This window comes from Rhinolophus sinicus, linkage group LG18 (assembly GCF_036562045.2).
Source record: "Rhinolophus sinicus isolate RSC01 linkage group LG18, ASM3656204v1, whole genome shotgun sequence".
Classification (NCBI taxonomy): domain Eukaryota; kingdom Metazoa; phylum Chordata; class Mammalia; order Chiroptera; family Rhinolophidae; genus Rhinolophus; species Rhinolophus sinicus.
In genome coordinates, this window is record NC_133767.1 from 7598458 (window position 1) to 7617997 (window position 19540).

The window sequence follows — 19540 nt, forward strand, 5'->3', positions numbered from 1 at the left end:
CCGAACGGACCGAGACACCCAGCTCCATGTCCTCTGGACCACAGTCTTCATGGCCATAGCCGACTGCTGCAGCCTGTGGTGTGGGATTCAGGAAAAAAGGCCATCCTCTCAGCCCAGGCTCTGGGATGCTGAGGGCCTGGGCTCCAGGTTTGCACGTGGAAGGAAAGGCAGGGCTCTCACTGCCGGTCCGAGCCCTTCAGCCTAGGTCTGCCCTGCTGTCTCCTTCCCTGGCAGTTCCTGGAACAGCAGAGGAAGCCTCTGTGTTTCCTGCATTGCTCCCGCTTCCTGACATGGGACTCCTGGGTCACAGATGTTTCACATCCCGTGATAGAGGTGGTGGTGACTTCATCACCTTAACCGGAAGCTCCTTAAAAAGGCTTGGGTCCCTGCCCTTTCCAGAAGCAGTTTTGGCAGAGCGTTAGGGACCTGGAGACTCTATACTTTTCCTTTCCAACAATCACACTTCTGAGAATTTGCCTGAAGGAACTAACCCTAAAACAAGAAAGGCAGCGTACCTAGCGTGATCTGCTGCAGGGACATCTGTGATAGGACATCGTCGGCTTGACAGGTATGTTGTAACTGCTTGGTGGTCTTAAGGAGGCTTTTATAAATCGCGGTGATGATAATTCTTTATCAATATGGAAAACAATGTAATGCTAAGCTGAGAACACAATGGCCATCCGCGGAGATGGCCTGGAAGGGCTGGGGAGGTCCATCGATTTTCCTAAGGGTCTGTGTTCCTCTAAGAGAGGAAAACCGGCCTGAGTGTGGCAAGAGCGATGCCAGCCTCACCCCCCATCCGGCAGCTGTATCACCAGGGCGCTGCCCGCCAATCCAATACTAAACCCAGGCATCTGTTCCATTTTCGAAAATGAAGACTGACATCATACGACATGTTTCCTTTTTGGATGATCCCGTGACTTTCTGGAGGGGAAGGGAAGGACGCGTGGAAACAAACCAGGGAGGCCTGGAAGCCCGCTGGGAGGCAGAGCCCCTGGGGCAAGGATTTGGTCTTTTTCACATCAAAAACTTGGTGACAGCTCAGAAAGCATAGCCTCTCTCCTGGAGACAAGGCAGGGGTGTTTATTTTTTCTCAAAGGTTTAAAAAGGTCTTTATTTTATTGTAAACGCAATGCATACATGCTCATTATTGTTTTTTTGTTTTGTTTTGTTTTGTTTTGTTTTGTTTTGTTTTAAACCCAAAGAATACAAAGTTGTATAAAATAAAGTTCTTGCCCCTTTTCTTCAGAGGGGGCCTCCAGGGGCTGTTTGGGTCCTTTCTTTCTTTTAGATGTTTTCCATATCAAGGGTTTTCAAACGTTTTTAGCTCCAAGCCACGGTGAAAACTTGATTTTGCGTTGTAACCCAGGACACACGGACACTGACCTATACCTAAAACAGAAGTTTTATGCAGGGGTACTTACAAGGAATGCAGTCAGGGTTTGTCTGTTCTGTTCTATTCCTATTTTCATTCCATTCCCGCCCAGCCCAGCCCATCTACAAACAAAGGTAGCCCGTCAGCACCCAATCCTATGGTTTCATGTTTGGTGTGACCTTCAGTGAAACGCTGCTGTAGATGTTAACATACAATCTCGATTGTTCGCTATGGCTTTTTAAAAAAACATTATTTTTCACTTATAGTTGACAAACAACATGATATTAGTTTCAGGGGTACAGCATCGTGATCAGACATTTATATACCTTACGAAGTGATCCCCCGAGAAGTCTAGTACCCACCTGACACCCTCCATCGTTATGACAGTATTACTGTTTCCTGTGCTGTATGTTACGTCCCCGTGACTGTTCTGTACCTGGCGATTTGTACCTCTCATCCCTTGGCCCTTGAGGATTTTGCAGCCTGCTTTCCATCCGCAGACCTACAGGCTATTTCTTCCTCCTTCCGCGGCAGAGGGACTTACTGAGCGGGTTTTCACAGTGTACTTGCCAGCGTCTTCTGCATAGCTGTTTGTGTTGTCCCCCCATGGGGTTCTGGGGGATCTCCCATCCGCTCAGGTACATGGACAATCGAGCAGTAAAGCAGGCACCTCTCCAACACCTTGATTGCTGCTGGGAATGGCCTAGGGACGAGTTCTTCAAGGTGTGCTTCTGGGGTTACAGAGGCCCCTTTGCTCCCCAGCAGGGCACCCTACATCCGATGACCACACAGGACTTCATTTCTGCTTTGTTTCTCAACCTGCTTACGATGCTGGGAAATACTTCAATGCGTTTTAGAAATGAGTCGGTCCCCAGTTCACTTCTCCTTTCTCCTCTTCCACTTCCTCTTTTGTTACTCGAGGGCGTCAGAGGTGGGGACGTTCCTCAGCCCGACGCCAAAGCTCGTCCACAGCGCTGGCCTTTCTGCCCCGGGGGCTTTTTGTGTTGTCCGGCTTGGGCAGTGGGCACCATGTGCATACGTACATGAATGGGGACCGCAGCTACAGTGAATGAGAATAGGCCCTTAATTTGCAGCCCTGTCTTAGGTGCAAATGCCGATTCTGACACTTACAAGCGGCAAAACCTTGGGCCTCGGTTGCTTCACCATTATTAAAATGGGGATTATATAATAATTCCTACTCAGGTTAAAAGGATAGAATACGGGTAAGCACACTGCCTGTAGAGAGAGACTATCTGGATTCTGATCTTGGCTTCACACTAACTGTGTGACCTTGGGCAAGATACTTAACTTCTCGGTGTCTCAGTTTCCTCATCTGTAAAATGGGGAAAATAGTAGTGTCTACCTTACAGTGTTCTTGTGAGGATTAAATGAGTCATATACACGCTGACAGAGCCTGGCTACGCATTTATTATGACTATTGTTATTATTAAGAATGATCCAAAAAAATGATCTACTGTCTTTGGCTTGTAGTAATTACAATTTTGTTTTTAAATTATGGTTTTAGAGAGAGCATGCTCTTGGTTCAGAAGGCAGGAGGCCTGGTAATGGGCATTTGGCCCTGACTCTGTGTAGGCGAGGAGGGAGAGGCAGTCTTAGAGGCCCCTTCCCCGGTGGGTTTCCCAGGTGTTTCTTCCACATTTCAGTGCCCCCAAGAAGGAGAGCGGGGTGGAGGAGGGGGCGCAGGGAGGTGGTTGAGGGGGAGACAGCCTTATCCCAGAAGGTGGGTAGGTGAAAGAGGAAGCAGCATAATTCACCTTTGTGTGTGGGAGGGGGGAGGGGGGACCTCTCCAGATAACAAGGTCTCCTGATGATGCTCCCAGGTCAGGACCTCGGGGCGACCTGTGCTTGGGGCCGGGGTGCAGGAAGGGGGAGTGGAGGGAATGTCAGGGTTCTGCCCCCTCCCCCCAGACTGCCTTCTCTTCGTTCATGTGCCAGGCCTTTGCTGGGCACCTGGGACATATCTGTGAGCAATAAGCAATGAGCCCTGTCCTCCCAGAACTAACAGTGTAGCTGGGGAGACAGATAAGGAAGAATAAGCATACTGTCATTAATCAGAAGGTGACAAGTGGTAGAGAAACTCAGGGAGTGGTGTCAAGAGGGTGAGGGAGGGGGCTGTAATCTCTGAGAAGGTGGTTAGGGTGGGGCTGGTTGAGAAGGTGGCATTTCAGCAAAGACACCAAGGAGGGAGGAAGCCACGTCTGATACCTGGGGTGACAGTGGTCCAGTCCGGCGGAACGTCCAGTGCAAAGACCCTGAGGCAGGACCGTGCTGGATCAGCAGGGAGGCCCCTGTGGGTGGAGTGGAGTGGTCACAGAGGCTTTGGGGAGGATCGCGACACCTCTCTAGACTGCGGAAACCAAGTTAGGACCTCAGGTGGGAGACGCTTGGTGGTTTGATCCATGAGTACATTTGCTTGGTAGGACGATGTTCTTATCACAGAGCTGTGACTGCTGCTAGCAGATCAGAACTGTAATTCCAGAAACACATGGGTGCACGTTCATAGGGCTTGTGGGGTTTTGTTTTGGGTGGAAGGGGAGCTTAAAAAACAACAGCAACACAACAATAATAATAGTTATGAACAACTGAAGCCTTCCTATGTTCCAGGCATCCTGCCGTGCTGCTTCTCCTCAGGAGTTTATCTCGTTGTCACGGCCACACTAGGAGATGGCAGGACAGCTGGGAAAACGGGGGAGTCTGGAAGGAGAGGCTGACCGAGGTCCTGCCACCAGGAAGGAACCAAGAAAGGGACTTTGGCATAGACCTCGTGCCAGACTCAAAGTCATTTCCTCAAACCAAAGGAGCCCGACTGCCCACTGCCCACCCCACGCCCTGATCAGACCCTCTGGACATTGGGCGATTCCAGGCTTCCTCAGACTTGCTTTACAGCCCCGGGCCTGCCCTTCTTCTGGCTGGAAAAGGAACCGGCCTTGAACCAACTTCAGCAGCTGGTGCCAGGCAACCTAGAGCTGGTGAACAAACACTGGTGTTCAGGTTCAAATTCCAGGAAACACAGAAACAGCCCCGCAATGGTGCGCCTGGGAGAAAACCCCAGACAAGGAAGTCCCTTTGAAAGTTGGATGAGAAGGTAGCTCCCAGGTAAACAGAGGGCCTTGTGGGTGCCCTGAGCGAGAGGAGGAAGCTGCCTGGAGACCTGGCCTGGGCTGGGACACATTGGCAAACTATTCCCTTTCAGACTGGGGCTTGCTTCAAATCACACAGAACGGCTTGTTTCTGTTTTGTATGTTGGGGCTCTGTAGAGGCTGCATTGAAGGGAAAGGTTCTGAGGTTCAAAAGCCCGAAAGACACGGATCTGGGTGATTTAGAAGGCTTGAAGATCTCCACGGCATGGTAGCAAAATATGGACTTGCAGCCAGGCAGCCTGGGTTCAGTGACTCTGCTACCATTACTAGCTGTGTGAGCTTTGGCACCTTGCTTAACCTCTCTGGGCCTCAATTGCTACATCTTAAAACTGGAAATATACTACTTCCCTCACAGGGTTGTTGGGAAAGCATTGTGTGACTGGTGCATCGTGTGACTGTTGGTAAAATAAACATGATTCTGGGATGCATGCTCCACCCCCACCACCACCCCCTCCCCGCCGAGGGAGGTGGAATAGATCTCTGAGAATGAAGCTCTCTGTGCCATGGAGACATGTGTTTCCCGGAGGTGATAGCAACGAGAAAGAGCCAGCAATGATTGCAAAGTCACTCCTTCTTATTGATTTATTATCTCTCCGCCTTGCTCCCAGTCAGAACATAAACTCCAGGGAAGTAAAGAATTTGCCCTTTGTTACCCTGGTCCTTGCTTTTGGAACAGTCCTGGCATCCAGGGCATATCAGCTGAGGGGGTCAAGGGGCTGTGTGACTTGGAGCCTGTTACTTAAGCTTTCTGGGCCTCAGTTTCCCCATCCGTAAAACAGGAGGGTTTTGTAAGGAGAAAAATGAGATAATAGAAAGGTGCCTTGTCCAGGGTCTGGCACCCAGTGGGGACCCAGCTTGTGTGTCCTGTCACTGCCTTTGTCGTTGTCATCGTCGTTATCAGTCTGTATTAGGGGCTCATTCTGTAGCCTTTGCCTGGAGCCGGCATATGTCTTGTTAAATAGAAACGCAGGCACGCAGCATGACATCTGGGTGTTGTTACTGAGAGGGTCAGGCCTCTCATCCTGAGGACACATTGGCCCTGAGGTTTATGGGGCCCCCATAAATCAGGTAACCAGGTCCTTGCCCTGGGCAGGCCAGAGCTGCTGCTGGGTGGGCCTGGTGAAGACGGAGGCATAGCCGGTTCTGGGATAGTCTCCATACCTTCAGGGGAAGGGCTAACCCAGGGAATTATGGGGCCCGGGAAGCTCACCTGGGTCTCTCCCTGGGCCCTGGCTACAGGTGCCATCGCCCACAGCAGAGACCAAGGATTGACTCTGGTCTCCTGACATAGCCAGAAGACCAGGCAGCTGGCGTTGCCAGATAGAATAGAAAATGCCCAGTTAAATGGGAATTTTAGACAAACAATGAGTGAGTTTTTTTTTAGTTTCAGTATGTCCTGTGTAATACTTGGAATGTATTACAAGTCTGCAATATTGAGACTCTACCAAGGTCTCTATGTCCGTGAGCATCCATAGCCAGGGCCCTGGAAGAACAGTGAGCCAGGATCTTGCTAGGGGCGGGGGGCAGGCACCCTTGGGCAAGCCTCTGGCCTCAGTTTCCCCATCTGTATAACTCAGCAGTCCAATTCTCTGCTGCACAGGGCTTTTGTGAGAATGAATCGTGTGATACGTGTGGGAAATGTGTCTTGGAAATGGAAAAGGTGTTATGGAAACATTAGTTACCAGAATTCGTGGTTATAAATAACAGACCAGTCAGTGGAGACTATTTCTGGCAACTGGGTTCTTTGTTTTTGAAAATTACTTGTTCTTTTTGTGTGTTTTTTTCAGGCAGTTGGTGTTAGTTCTTAAAATGTTAGAAAAAGTCAGAGTAGCAAAAGGAGAAAACAAAACTCCTAATTTCCATCAGTCAGGGATAACCATTTATAGTGTTCTTTATCCTTGAAAAAGTGTGAAGAATTTTTTCCACGTGTGTGTGTGTGTGTGTGTGTGTGTAAATTTTTTCTTTTAACAAAAAGTGGATCATATTCTGCATTTTTTTAAGGCAATTGGTTTTGCTCCCTTGGGGGCTGTTATTTCTGAAATTGAATGAGGAAGTGTCACCCAGACGAAGTCTCTCCCTTTCTGTCTGGGCCATGTGATTCCAGGGTATCGGCATGTGCATGTCTACTTCCCAGATCTCGTCCTGGGCCTAGTGGAGACGTTGCAGCTGCGTTTCGGGTTAGAACACAGCTGCAAAGTCTCCACTAGGAAAAGGAATAGTCACAGATTTCGTGTGACACTGTGTGGCCCCCTCCTGCCGTGTCCTAACGGCATACATGAGATGCCTGATTTGCTTTTTTTTTTTTTTAACTGAGATAAAATTCACAAAATATACAATCTAGTGGCATTTAGTACATTCAAAATATTGTGCAACCATCACCATTATCAACTTCCAGGACATTTTTTGGCAACCCCTAAAATAAACCCATACCTGTTCGCAGTACTCTCAACCCCCACTCCTTCCAGCCCCTGGCAACCACTAATCTGCTCTCTGTCTCTATAGATTTGCCTAGTCTCGAAATTTCATGTCATTGGAATCATAAAATATGTGGCCCTTTGTGTCTGGCTTCTCTCATTGAGCATAAGGTTTTCAAGGTTCATCCACATTGTAGCAGGTATCGGTGCTTCGTTCCTTTTTATGGCCAAATAATATTCTGTCATGTGGATGCACCGCCTTTTGTTTATCCATTCATCAGTCGATGGGCATTTGGGTTATTTCCACCTTTTGACTATTGTGGATAATGCTGCCGTGAGTATTTCTATACAAATTTTTGTTTGAATACCTGTTTTCAATTCTTTTATGCATCTGCCTGGGGGTGAAATAGCAGCTACACCATTTTACATTCCAATCAGCAATGTATGAGGGTTTCCGTTGCTTCATAGCTTTCCCAACACTTGTTATTTCCATTAAAAAAAAAAAAATTTATGACCAGCACAGTGGGTGTGAGGTTGTATCTCATGGTCGTTTTGATTTGCATTTCCTTGATGACTAATGACGCAGAGCAACTTTTCATGTGCTTGATGGTCATTTGTGTACCTTCTTTGCAGAAATGTCTGTTCACGTCCTTTGCCCATTTTTAATTTAACTTAATTTTATTTTTTGTTGTAAAATATACGTGACATAAAATTTACTGTTTTAATCATTTTTAAGTGTACAGTTCAGTGTCGTTAAGTATATTCACAATGGTAGCTATCACCACCATCCATCTCCAGAACTTGTTTTTAAAAAGATAACTTTTAAAAAGCACTTTTAGGTTCACAGAAAATTTAAGAGGAGGGTAGAGACATTCCCCAAATACCCCCCCCACACCCGCACAGCTTCCCCCAGTGTCAGCACCCCCACCCAAGTGGTACATTTGTTACAACTGATGAACCTACATCAACACATCAAATTATCAAAAGTTCATAGTTTGCATTAGGGTTGACTTTTTTTTTTTTAACTTTTATTTATTGAAGTGTGTTTTTCCCTGGACCCATCAGCTCAAAGTCAAGTAGTTGTTTCAATCTAGTTGTGGAGGGTACAGCTCACAGTGGCCCATATGGGAATCGAACCAGCAGCCTTGTTGTTAAGAGCACCGCATTCTAACCAACCAAGTTAACTGGACGCCCCAGGGTTCACTCTTTTTTTTTTTTTTTAATAATTCTTTTTTATTTTTATTTTTTTATAGATTTTATCGGGGAAGGGGAACAGGACTTTATTGGGGAACAGTGTGTACTTCCAGGACTTTTTTCCAAGTCAAGTTGTTGTCCTTTCGATCTTAGTTGTGGAGGGCGCAGCTCAGCTCCAGGTCCAGTTGCCTGTTGCTAGTTGCAGGAGGCACTGCTCACCATCCCTTGCGGGAGTTGAACCGGCAACCTTGTGGTTGAGAGCCCACTGGGCCATGTGGGAATCGAACCAGCAGCCTTCGGAGTTAGGAGCACACAGCTCCAACCTCCTGAGCCACCGGGCCGGCCCCCCAGGGTTCACTCTTGATGTTGTACATTCTGTGGGTTTGGACAAATGCAATGACAAGTGTCCGTCATAATGTCATAGAGAGTATTTTCACTGCCCTAAAATTCCACTGTGCTCTGCCTATTCATCTGGCTCTGATCCCTCCAGTCCTCAGCAAACACTGGTCTTTTTACTGTCTCCATAGTTTTGCCTTTCTCCAGAATTTTTGTGTCATTCCAGTGCCCATTTTAAAAATTGGGTTGTTTGTCTTTTTGTTATTAAGTTATAAGAGCTCTTTATAAAATCTGAATAGATTGATTGATCAGTCTATATGATTGCAGTCAAATGTATGATTTGCAACTAATTTCTCCCATTTTATGGGTTGTCTTTTCTCTTTCGATAATGTCCCTTGATGCACAAAGCTTTTTAATTTTGATGTAATTCAGTTTATCTATTTTTTTCTTTTTGTTGCTTGTGCTTTTGGTGTCACCTTTGAGAAATCATTGCCTAATATGGGTCATGAAAATTTGTACTTTTGTTTCCTTCTAAGAGTTTTATAGTTTTTCCCTTTTGAATTAATGTTTTGTATGTGGTGTGAGGTAGGGATTCGACTTCCTCCTTTTGCCTGTGGATATTCAGTTGTGCCAGCGCCACTTGTTGTAAAGACTCTTTCCCCATGGAATGGTCTCGACATCCTTCTAGAAACTCCATTGACCACAGACGTATGGGTTTATATCTGGACTCTCAATTTTATTTCATTGACTTATATGTCTAGTCTCATGCCAATACCACATGCTTTGACTACTGTAGCTTTGTGGAAACTTCTTTTAAATCAAGATGTGTGTCCTCCAACTTCTTTTTTCCCAAGATTGTTTTTGTTTTTCAGAGCCCCTTGCAGTTCTATATGAATGTTACTATCAGCTTGTCTATTTCTGCCAGAAAGGCAATTGGGATTTTGATAGAGATTACATTGGATTTGTACATTGATTTGGGGGAGTATTGCCATCTTTGATGGTTGGTTTTATTTGTCAACTTGGCTAGGCAATAGTGCCCAGTAATTCAAGCAAACACTAATCTGGGCATTGCTGGGAAGGTGTATTGTAGATGTGGTTAACTTCTACAACAAGTTGACTTTAAGGAAAGAAGATTGTTTTGGTAATTTGGGCCTCATCCACTTAGTTGAAAGGCCTTAAGAGCAAAACTGAGGATTCCCAGAGAAAGAACTCCACCTGGGGACTAGAGTTTCAGATCCTGCCCGAGAGTTTCATATATGTTTATATCTGTATGTCTATATATCTATTTATCTACCTCCTCTGGTTCGGTTTCTCTGATAGAACTCTGACTGACATACTACATGCATGTTTTCCATTTATTTAGGTCTTCTTTCATTTCTTTCAGCAATGTTTTGTAGTTTTCAGTGTAGAAGTCTTAAACTTCCTTAAATTGTTTTCTGAATTTCATTTTTGTATTGTTCCTTGCTACTGTAGAAATGCACCTGATTTTTGTTTGTTGATCTAGTATCCTGCCACCTGCTGAATTTGTTTATTAGCACTAATTGTGTGTGTGTGTGTGTGTGTGTGTGTGTGTGAATTCCTGAGGATTTTCTACATGGAACATCATATCATCTGCGAATAGAGATAGTTTTATTTCTTCCTTTCAAATCTGGATGCTTTTAATTTCCTTTTCTTGCCTAATTGTCCTGGCTAGACCTTCCAGTACCGTGTTAAAAAGAAGTGGCAAAAGCTGACATCCTTGCTTGTTCCTGATCTCGGGGAGGTCAGCATCCAGCCTTTCACTATGGAGATGATGTTAGCTGTGGGCTCTTCACCGATGCTTTTTACCAGGTTAAGGACGTTTCCCTTCATTTGCTAATTTACTGAGTATTTTTATCAAGAAAAGGTGTTGGATTTTGTCAAATACTTTTTCTGCGTCTATTGAGATGATCATGTGGCTGGTTTATTTTTCTTCCCTCGTTGGAAACATTGGGTTGGAAATTCAATCTGTGATTTTTGGGGGATTAAAAAAAGAGTTACAGTTTTACAGCTCTCCCCATAAGTTATCGCAGGCTTACAGCTATGGTTAAGTGTTTAGGGCAGATGAAAAAACAAAGCCACCTCCTGCAGTTGGGGGAGAAACATGAATGAAGATGCGTTAACACCAAGTAGAAGACAGAAGGAAATTCAGGTGTGCTATCACTTTTCCCTCCGTAGAAAGGAAGAAGAAAACAAGGGGGAGGGAGGAAGGAAGCATTCACAAGGGCTGTTTCTTGAACAATTTGTCTGACAGGTGTTCTGTAGGCTCCTGTCTTACCAGAGATAGTCTATGATACTCTGGTTTCATGTCAGGACAACAGGTTTATTTGCCCACCTTGAGAATGGAAAACGGCCGAGGCTGGGCATAATCCAGCTTCCTTTGTAGTTTTAAAACAGTAAAAGGTTGGCCTGGCCAGTAACATCTATCGGGCAACTCCCCATGCTTGGGAGGACTTTGAAATCCCCTCCTCAATGAGTAATATGTCCACGACTGATGGTAACTGGGTTGATGTGGTGAAAAGTGGTGACAGCTTTGAGCAGGGACGGAGAGGACAGTCTGCTGTGGAACCTTGGACCAGTCACTCTCCCTGTCTGGCTTTCAGTGTCTCTGGGTCTCAGTGTAGAGGCAGGGGATTCCACCACCAGAGGAATTGTAGGATCCAGGTCCGAGAATCCACACATGACAGCGCTCATAGGCTCTCTGCCCAAGTGGCATTTCTGTAGATGGCCACATTAGGGTTCTGCCCATCTCCAGGGCTCTACTCTCAAAGCGGCACAAGCTCATTAATGCCCTGTAATGACTTCCCAGGGGGCCGTGCTGGATCAGCGTTGTTGATATTACTGCAGCAGGCAGATGGGGCTCTTATCATATAGGCAAGCAGCATCCATTTAGGGGCAGAGGGTTAAGTGGATGTTGAAATTGCAGTTACCAATTTGCAGTTTTCAGTGATGGAGTGAGACAGTGACGGGCAGGGAGTGCGAGATTCCCTCAGCGTGGGATCTGGGACTCTAGGTCGGTGGCCTGGGTGGGGAAGGAATGCCAGAGTTGCGAGATCTAGTGTCGAGAGAGCGGGGGTGGAGGGGGGGGGTTAGTGGTGCCAGTAGCACGGGGCGGGGATGATGAGCAGGGGCAGAATCGAAAGGGGAGACACGGGGGGGCGGGGGCGAGTGGAGGGCTCTAAGGTCTGCATCAGGGGCCTGGGCTGAAACCGGGTTTCAGGGAGTGAGGGGTCCAGGGTCTCGCCTGGGCAGCGGGAAATCGGAGGGGTGAAGGGGAAGGGCAGTGTCCGGAGGATGGTGATCTCTGGCGGAGTCTCAGATCGGGCCGGGCGTGGCTCGGGGTGGTGGCCCCGTGGGTGGTGGCCCCGTGGGGGCCCGGGCGCGGGTCCCGGCAGCGCGCGGAGGTGGGGAGAAGCCGGAAGCGGGGCCGCACGCTCCGCCCCGGCCGGTCCCGCCCCCGCCCCGCCGCGGTCCCGCCCTCCCACCCGCCTGCCCGACCGGCTCAGACCTCCCGGCTCGACTGGCGGCGCGGGCGGCGGTGAGTGCGGCGCGGCCACGGCTGGGGCGCTAAGAGGCGCGGCAGCGGGGGCGGGAGCCGAGGGGCGCTGCGGGCTGCGAGCGGGGTCCCTGCGGCGCGAGCACCTGCCCCCGGGCTCGGGAGCAGCGGAGGCCGGGAGACCTGGGGCCATCGCACCGGTCATGGCGGCTGAGGACCCCGGCGGGTTCCTGGGGTCGAGGGTGGAGGGCGCAGGGGTCTGGCCGAGATCTCACGCGCGAGGCCGGCGCGGGCTGGTTGCCAGCCTCCCGGTGCTTGTCGCGGCGGTGGGACCGGCTGGGTTCCGCTCCTGCGCCCCGCGTGGGCCGATGGCCCGCGGATAACGCGCGGTGGGGCCTCCCGGCCCCTAACCTGAAAGCGCGCTGCTCCGGGTCTGCGATGTTTACTCCCGGGGAAGGAGGCCCCGAAGCTTTTCAGGAAAGTCTCAGTTCGCTCTGGTGGCTGCGATCTCCAAGTTGAGATTTGCAGAATCATCACCGGGGAGTTCAGAAACGAAAACAAAACAAACAACAAAACCCAAAGAATTTCCGGACCCAGGTCCCAGAAATTCGGCTTCTAGGGATCAACGGCATCTGCGTTTTTTGCCCCTGCCCTGCGGGGTTCCACGCAATATCTAGGATGTCCCTCCGTGGGTCCCTATGTGGACACCGGAGAACCTCGGGAGCCCACGGGAGGTGAAAATCTGGGGACACCACGCGAAGGGAACCTTGGCCCCACTAGACCGCCTCCCCGCGGGGTAAAGTGGGCGCCCTGTGACCTCGGCTTCGCCCAGACCCGGTTCACTGCCGGTGCGGGATAGATGCTGGTGGCACAGGCCCGGGAAACTGTGGCAGAGGTGGACATCGCCTGTCCTCGCCAAGCTAGACAGGTGCCTTCCCCTCAGCTTTCCAGGTCAGTATGGATCTGGGCAGTGGGTTGGTTGGATGTTGTGCCCACAGCTACTGTTCAGGGTCAGGGAGGGGAGGTGAAATGGCAATCCTGAAAGGGCCACCATTTCAGGGATCAGGCCAGCTGGCCCTTGACTAGTTTTCGCGTGGCTTTTGTGCTTCCAGATAGTAGGGTTGATGTCATTGCCTTTTGCACTGAGCTTTGGTGATTGGGAAACCCAGTACCTGGAAGCCACCAGGGCCTTCCTATCTGAGCCTGTCAGGTGAGATTCTCTCACCAGCCTTCCCAAGGGGCATAAGCTCCTCTTGGCCTGGTAGGCTGGTGCTTACCTGGTAAGCTAGTTCAGGGGCTATTTGGGGCCCCTTTCAGGAAAGCGTGTGTGCTTGACTGCTTCACTTACCTTCCTACTGCCACTCCCAGCCTTCTCAGGGTAGCTCTTTTTAAATAGTACTAATCTGGATGCCATGTAAAGAGAGGCTGGTATTTAAGATTCCACCTCCATGTTTGTTTGGTTTTATTATAGTTGGATCAGAATCCAGAAAACAGGTGATTTGCTCTACCTGGCATAGAGTAACACCCATGCTGCACTTGACTTTCCTCTCAGCCAGCCCTTGCTATGGGATCTGACTGTGCACCAGACTCTCTAAGAAACACTTATTGTAGATTTACTATGGGAGAGGGCCATCTTCTCTCTTTTCTGTTACTGTAAGGCATTAATAATAGATGCTTTTATTCACATTTGAAAAAGTATCCTTGTTGAAGTATTTCCGTAGATTGACTCGGGGATTTGATCTGAGACAGAGGATCAATTTCTTAAGTCTCTAAAATACTAGGTTGAAGTAACTCACTGTCTTTGGCAAGTAAACTGCCTTTTTGTTCCTTCAGTCCCTTTTGTGGGATGGCTGTGGGGAAATAAAGGGCTACCCTTGCCCTATAAAGGACACGGAAGAAATGGCTCCTGGTCCTGAGGGGTTTATGCTGTGGGTGGAGTGTGGAAACACACCCGGGAAAAAGCCAGTGCCCACTACTACCTGGAAGGGGCTTGGGAGGGATGGAAAGGAGATTGCAGTGAGCATGGGGCCAGGTTAGCAGAGGAAAGTTGAGTCACACAGCCAAGGCCTGAGCACATGTGGAAGAGACATGTAGACATGATGGGCATCATTCCAAAGAGCAGAAGGATCTCAGCCCAGCTTCGGAGGAGGCACAAATACCCAGGGTTGAGGACAGTTAAAGGGGAACCACTGAGAGGGAAGGAGCCGGAGGCATTTCCAGCCTAAGTTCATTGTCAAGGAGAGTGCATGCATGGTAGCCATTAACCATTGATCCAAGGTACGTATAAGGCCACTCTGAGAATGGGCTGATACCTACGAGGAACTTAAAACTCTCCCACTCAAGATGAACCTCCCCAAAGCTACGGTGACAGTGGAAGAAAAAGAAGATCCACATGAGGAAATCCTTGAATCTGCGCACTGGCACCTGTCCTGTGTTTGTTTTTGCTTTTGCTGTAGTGAAAATAGCCCTGTGGGCGAGGTGATCCATCTCCTCAGGCAAATAGGCCTCCTTAGCTCTTTCGTGCAGACGTGTTTATAATATCTTTGGTGCCCATTTGGCGCCGCCCTTGACCTGTTCTGCACTGGATTGGTATTTATTTACCTTAAAATTGTTATCTGAGCTCAAAGCGGTACTTTCCTGGGTCCTCACAATTTCGTTTTGTTGTTTGAACCTGCGCTGGCACTTGGAGCAGCCCTGATAACACTTTTGTAGCTAATGAAGCTGTCTCTTCAAGAACCGTGTATAATTTCGTAGGATTTAAGGCAGGGACAGAAGAAAGGGAAAATCGAAGCGTGTCTGTGTAGTGATTTCCTGTTCACCTCCTAGTACGGAGGAAGTTGATTCACCAGCATCCTGAAAGCTTGGGACACTTTCTTCTTTGTCACTTTCTTCTTCGTCTGTGTTAACTTCAGAGAATCCCATATAATGATGGAGAATTTAAGCTACTTTAGCTCGTGGAGCTGTAGAATTGACAGTGTTCCTGGGGTAAATTTAAGAGCTTAGCAGTTGACTTGCCTGAGCCTTGGATCCAGGGAGGTTATTTTCATAGATAGTGCATTGATATTTTTTAAAAGTTATATTAAAAATAACAATATTACAGAGAGTATAGAATCAGGCATAATCTCACTGTGTGAATGAAAGCAACTAGCATGATTGATTGATTGATTGATTTAATTCAGCAGCTTGGTCTTTTGCCATGGTGCTTGTTTTTTGTTTTTGTTTTTGTTTTGTTTTTCATGAAGTTGCAATCGGGGTACACGCAGTTCTGTCTCTCAGTGCAGTCCTGTTAATATTCTCATTGCCCTGTTTCATCAAAAACCATCATTCATGTGGAAACCCGGGATGTGGTTTCACAGGAATCCAGAGGGAAATTGCCCTCTCTGGTTCTGGGGGAGCGGCCCAACTCCCCGGTGGAAGCATTTCTCGTTCCACAATTCACTGTAATTTGTACTTGCGCCATGTTTGAACCTGGCTCTCAGATTGTGGTAACTTTATCTGTAACTTGTGGAACATAGCGCCCTGCAGAAACAGACTGAATTCAGAAAATGGAATTTGAAAGCGTCGCTCTGAACTATTTCACTATGAACGTCTGTGTTTTTACAGAGGTATACTGAATTGAATTTGTTTAGGGGGTCAAATAGCCCAAGAACCCTAGTACAATTTTTCACTTCCTTTCCCGGAGACGGCTGGAGAGTCCAATTTCCCCTTTTGTCTAAATTCTTCCTCCTTATTAATTTAGAATTTAAGAAGTACCATTCACGTTCGACATTTTCTACAGGTTAAATTCCATTACAACATAAACAGCATTGCAGAATCTTTGTATTTCAAAAATGGCTAGCCAGTGGCTCTTACCTTAAGGATTTTGAGCAGTATTCCATTTAATAAATGTACAAGCCAGAGAGTCCCTTAGGGCTTTTGTAATCAGGTTTCACTTATGCTCACATTATTGTAAAGAACATTTTTCTCCAGAGACCGTAAAAGACCAGACCGTTTGGGCCTTTCCAGCTGGTCCTCCGCCTATCTACAAACTAGGCTATTTTCTTTGGAGACCTGACAATTTGCATGTGTGCCCTTTGCCAGAGGAATCTCTTTTTTTCCCTGGGGTCTCCCGGGGTCATTTCTGTGATGCTCATATTCCCTGATGTCTCCCAGGTTTCTTTTCTGGGGCTGGAGGGTGGGAACGGGGTATGGAATTGAATAATCTTCCTTTTTTCTTCCTGAAAGCACTGATCTTAAAGGATTAAGTTGGTGGTGAAAACGGGGCTTTATCTTCTCTCTGAAGGCCTTGCCCTTTTGTGTGTTGATCTGATACCTAAATCTAAAAAACTGTTCCTAGACATAGCACGAGGATGTATTTTTAGAAGAGTTTCTTACCCACATGTGTTTAAGACCACTTTAAAAGTCTACATCTTAAGGGAAGGGGTATAGATTTGTGGAGCTTCGATGTGCGTTCAGCTGGGAGGAGTTTTGGAGATTCCTTAAATTTTAAGGCCTGATCATTTGCTTAAATTTGTGGGTGTCTTTTTCTTTTTCTTTCTTTTTTTTAACCTCCCTAACTAGAAATATTAGAAACACTGGTCATCACCCCTGCCTCCATTTAATCTTTTACATTTAACCAAAATACACTTAAAAAATACTTTCTTAAAGAAATAAACCCCTTTTTTACATTTTTAAGAAATTGAACTTGAATGCCTTTGGGTGAGGCCTGCCTGCTCCAGTTCACCTTATAGTTTAATTTTAGATTTGCAGGAAAGGTGCGGTTAATACATGGGGTTCCCGTACACCCCTCTCCCATTGCCAGCATCTTCCAGCATCACCAGAGTACGTTTGTCAAACTAGGAAACTTGACATTGGTACCCACTATTAATCAATAAAGACTCCACAGTCTTTATCTGGAGTTCGGTTTTTACGCTGAGGTCCTTTTTTCCTTTCCAAGCTCCCAACCCATTAATTGCTCCATCTCCCTGTCTCCTCTGGTCTGTTACAGTTGCTCAATTTTTCCTTGTTTTTCATAACTGCTTTTGAGGGGTGCTGGGCAGGGATTTTGTAGAATTTCTCTCGAATTGGGTTTATCTGATGCTTTTCTCATGCTTGCACGGGGGTTATGGGTTTGGGGAAGAATGCCACAGAGGTGATGAGCCCTTCCCGTCCTGTCACATCAGGGGGTACATGATAGCCACATGGCATCACTAAGACGTTAGTCACCGAATAAAGACAGTGTTTGCCAGGCTTCTCCACTGTAAAGTTACTCATTTTCTCTTTTCATTGATTATTCTTTAAAAGCAAGATACTAACAATAGTCCACACCCAGGAGGGGGAGGGAAAAGATTAAATTCCACTTCCTGGAGGGGAAGGTGTCTGTATATATCATTTGGAATTCTTCTGATAAGGAAGATTTGTCTTTTCTTCATTTAAAAAATACATACTTCTAAAGAGTTTTCACTGTAGATAATGGCCGTTGTTTATGGGGTATAGAGGCCACACCTGACACGAAATCTGAGCTCCATGGAAGAGGTAGGCTGTGTGTCACTTTCCCAAAGCCCTGCGGGGAATCCAGGGAAATAGGGAACAGAGCCCTTCCCCTGGAGGGGTGCAGTGTGGTCCCGTTTGGGGGACAGCTCCTAACTTGCAGACAGGAAATTGTAAGGAAGCATGAGGAAGGCATATGCCGTCGAGGGCTGAATGGTGTGGGCTGGGTCGCGAAGTGGGACAGGCTTTAAAAGAATGCAGCAGTTAACATTTACTGCCGACTCACCTTATTCCCAAATTTTGCTAAAGGCAAAACTGTTGTTTTCCAGTTTTCAAAGACATGACAGTTATAATACCAGCCAGCGGGAATTGAGGAAATAAGCAAACATAAGACTCCCAAGTAACACAGATGTTATCATCAAGCCAGATGTCCATGCTTGTTCACCTTACTCACAGGAGGCACCCAAGGAAACAGTAACACTTGCTTTACCTGGAGGCCCAGGTTCTGGGCTCCCCGGCCTGGGAAGATAGGAAGTGGCAAATGGAGATGGGGCTGCCCTCAGCCCCTGTTGGACTATCGCAGCCTGGGGTGGCATTGATTTATTTTTGCAGATTTTAAGAAGGCAGAGAGAAATATGGGATCGATTTTTGAACACAGTTAAGATACTTTCTGGGGAGGGGTGTTGAAAGAGGCCGTCAGTCAGAATGAAGCAACCCCAGAAATTATGAGACTGGAGTTTTCCTTGTGTTTAGCTGTGATCTGAGGGGGAGGAGAACCTCTTGGCTGTGGGCCGGGGGCCTTTGATGTGTGTTTATATTGATGAGTTGTTGGGTGGCTTCTGCTGTGCTTGGCTTCTCCCCGTATTCTAGGTTTTGAGGCTTATTTTTAGAATCTGAACTCTCCTTGGCAGGAGTTGAATACTTTGATCGGGGGTGGGGAGACTTGAAGTCATGCTTGGGCTGCTGGTTAATGAAATCTTCAGGGTCCCTCCCCAGAAGGTCCAGCCTGGTGCCCACCTTGCCCGGGCCAGGCTCTTGGTGGTGTAAAGGCTCCCATAGCCCAACCCACCTTCCTGACTTCCCCACAGTACACAGGTGTGCCTGCTTCTTTCTGCGTGCTCAGCCACACTGTCCCCCAGACTCTCTGCTTGCCTTAGAATCTGGACTCAGTTTCCCCTTTGTGTTTGCCCCCGTATCTGCCCATGTTGGTTGACTTTGCTTCCCCACATGGGTTCCTTGGGACCATCGAGGGAGAGTCCCGGTCGGCTTTCAGATCCTTCTGCATGAAAAACGGATCACAGCACAATATACAGAGAGGAGAACTCAAGCTTAGTGGTGAAGAGGGTATTGCTGTACTGATTTGGGGATGACCCAGCGGGAATGGTGGAGTGCACATCTCACCAAACAAGTGATCAGAAGCTTTAATCACTCTGCAAACACTCAGGGAGAGGCCGAGGGCCAGCTGCTGGGCAGGGACTAGATACACAGCTCATGGAGAAAGCGCTGTGACGGTGTCATTTTGCACCGACGTAGGAGAACTCGGGAAGCCAGCTTGAAGAGGGCCGGGCAGGATTTGGAGAGGAAACTTTTTTCCCCACTAAAAAAAAAATTAATATTATTTAATTAGAAATGCATGATAATAAATATTTTAAATTATAATCAATAAATTATAAATGTGTTGAGTCATGACTGATAAATATATTTCCTCTAATTTTTTTCTTGCTGAACATACAAAAGATCAACAAGGGTTTAAATGTGACAAGTATTTGTCCCACTGCATCCCCAGCTCACCTCCTCCCCTGCTTACACGCGGCCCCGGTGACCAGCTTCTTGTGTATCCTTTGGGGGACGCTATGCATATTATGTAAGGAAATATATACATCTTTCTTCCTTCTACACAAATGGTGGCTGGCTGTGCACACTTTTCAGGCTTTTTTCATGCAATGATCATCTTGGAGATAACTGCATTTCTGCACGTAAAACTCCTCATTCTGTTTGTTTGTTTGTTTGTTTTAAGGCACTAAGATTTATTTATGTTTCTTTTTGTTTAATTAAAGCTTATTGGGGTGACAATGGT

General features: G+C 47.3%; 1 protein-coding gene across 5 annotated transcripts in view; it reads left to right on the forward strand.

Moving 5' to 3' along the window:
• LITAF (lipopolysaccharide induced TNF factor) overlaps positions 1-19540 on the forward strand; it is a 93354-nt gene that overhangs the window by 56762 nt on the left and 17052 nt on the right. Inside the window, exon 1 of one of the 5 annotated variants that reach the window (XM_074322865.1) lies at positions 387-568. The exons of 2 other annotated variants lie outside the window; for them this stretch is intronic. The gene's annotated coding sequence lies outside the window, so the exon portion shown is untranslated. Of the gene's footprint in view, positions 1-386; positions 569-11903; positions 12946-19540 lie in introns of those variants that run through there. 2 more of the 5 variants (XM_074322862.1, XM_019719696.2) reach the window with 2 other exon arrangements.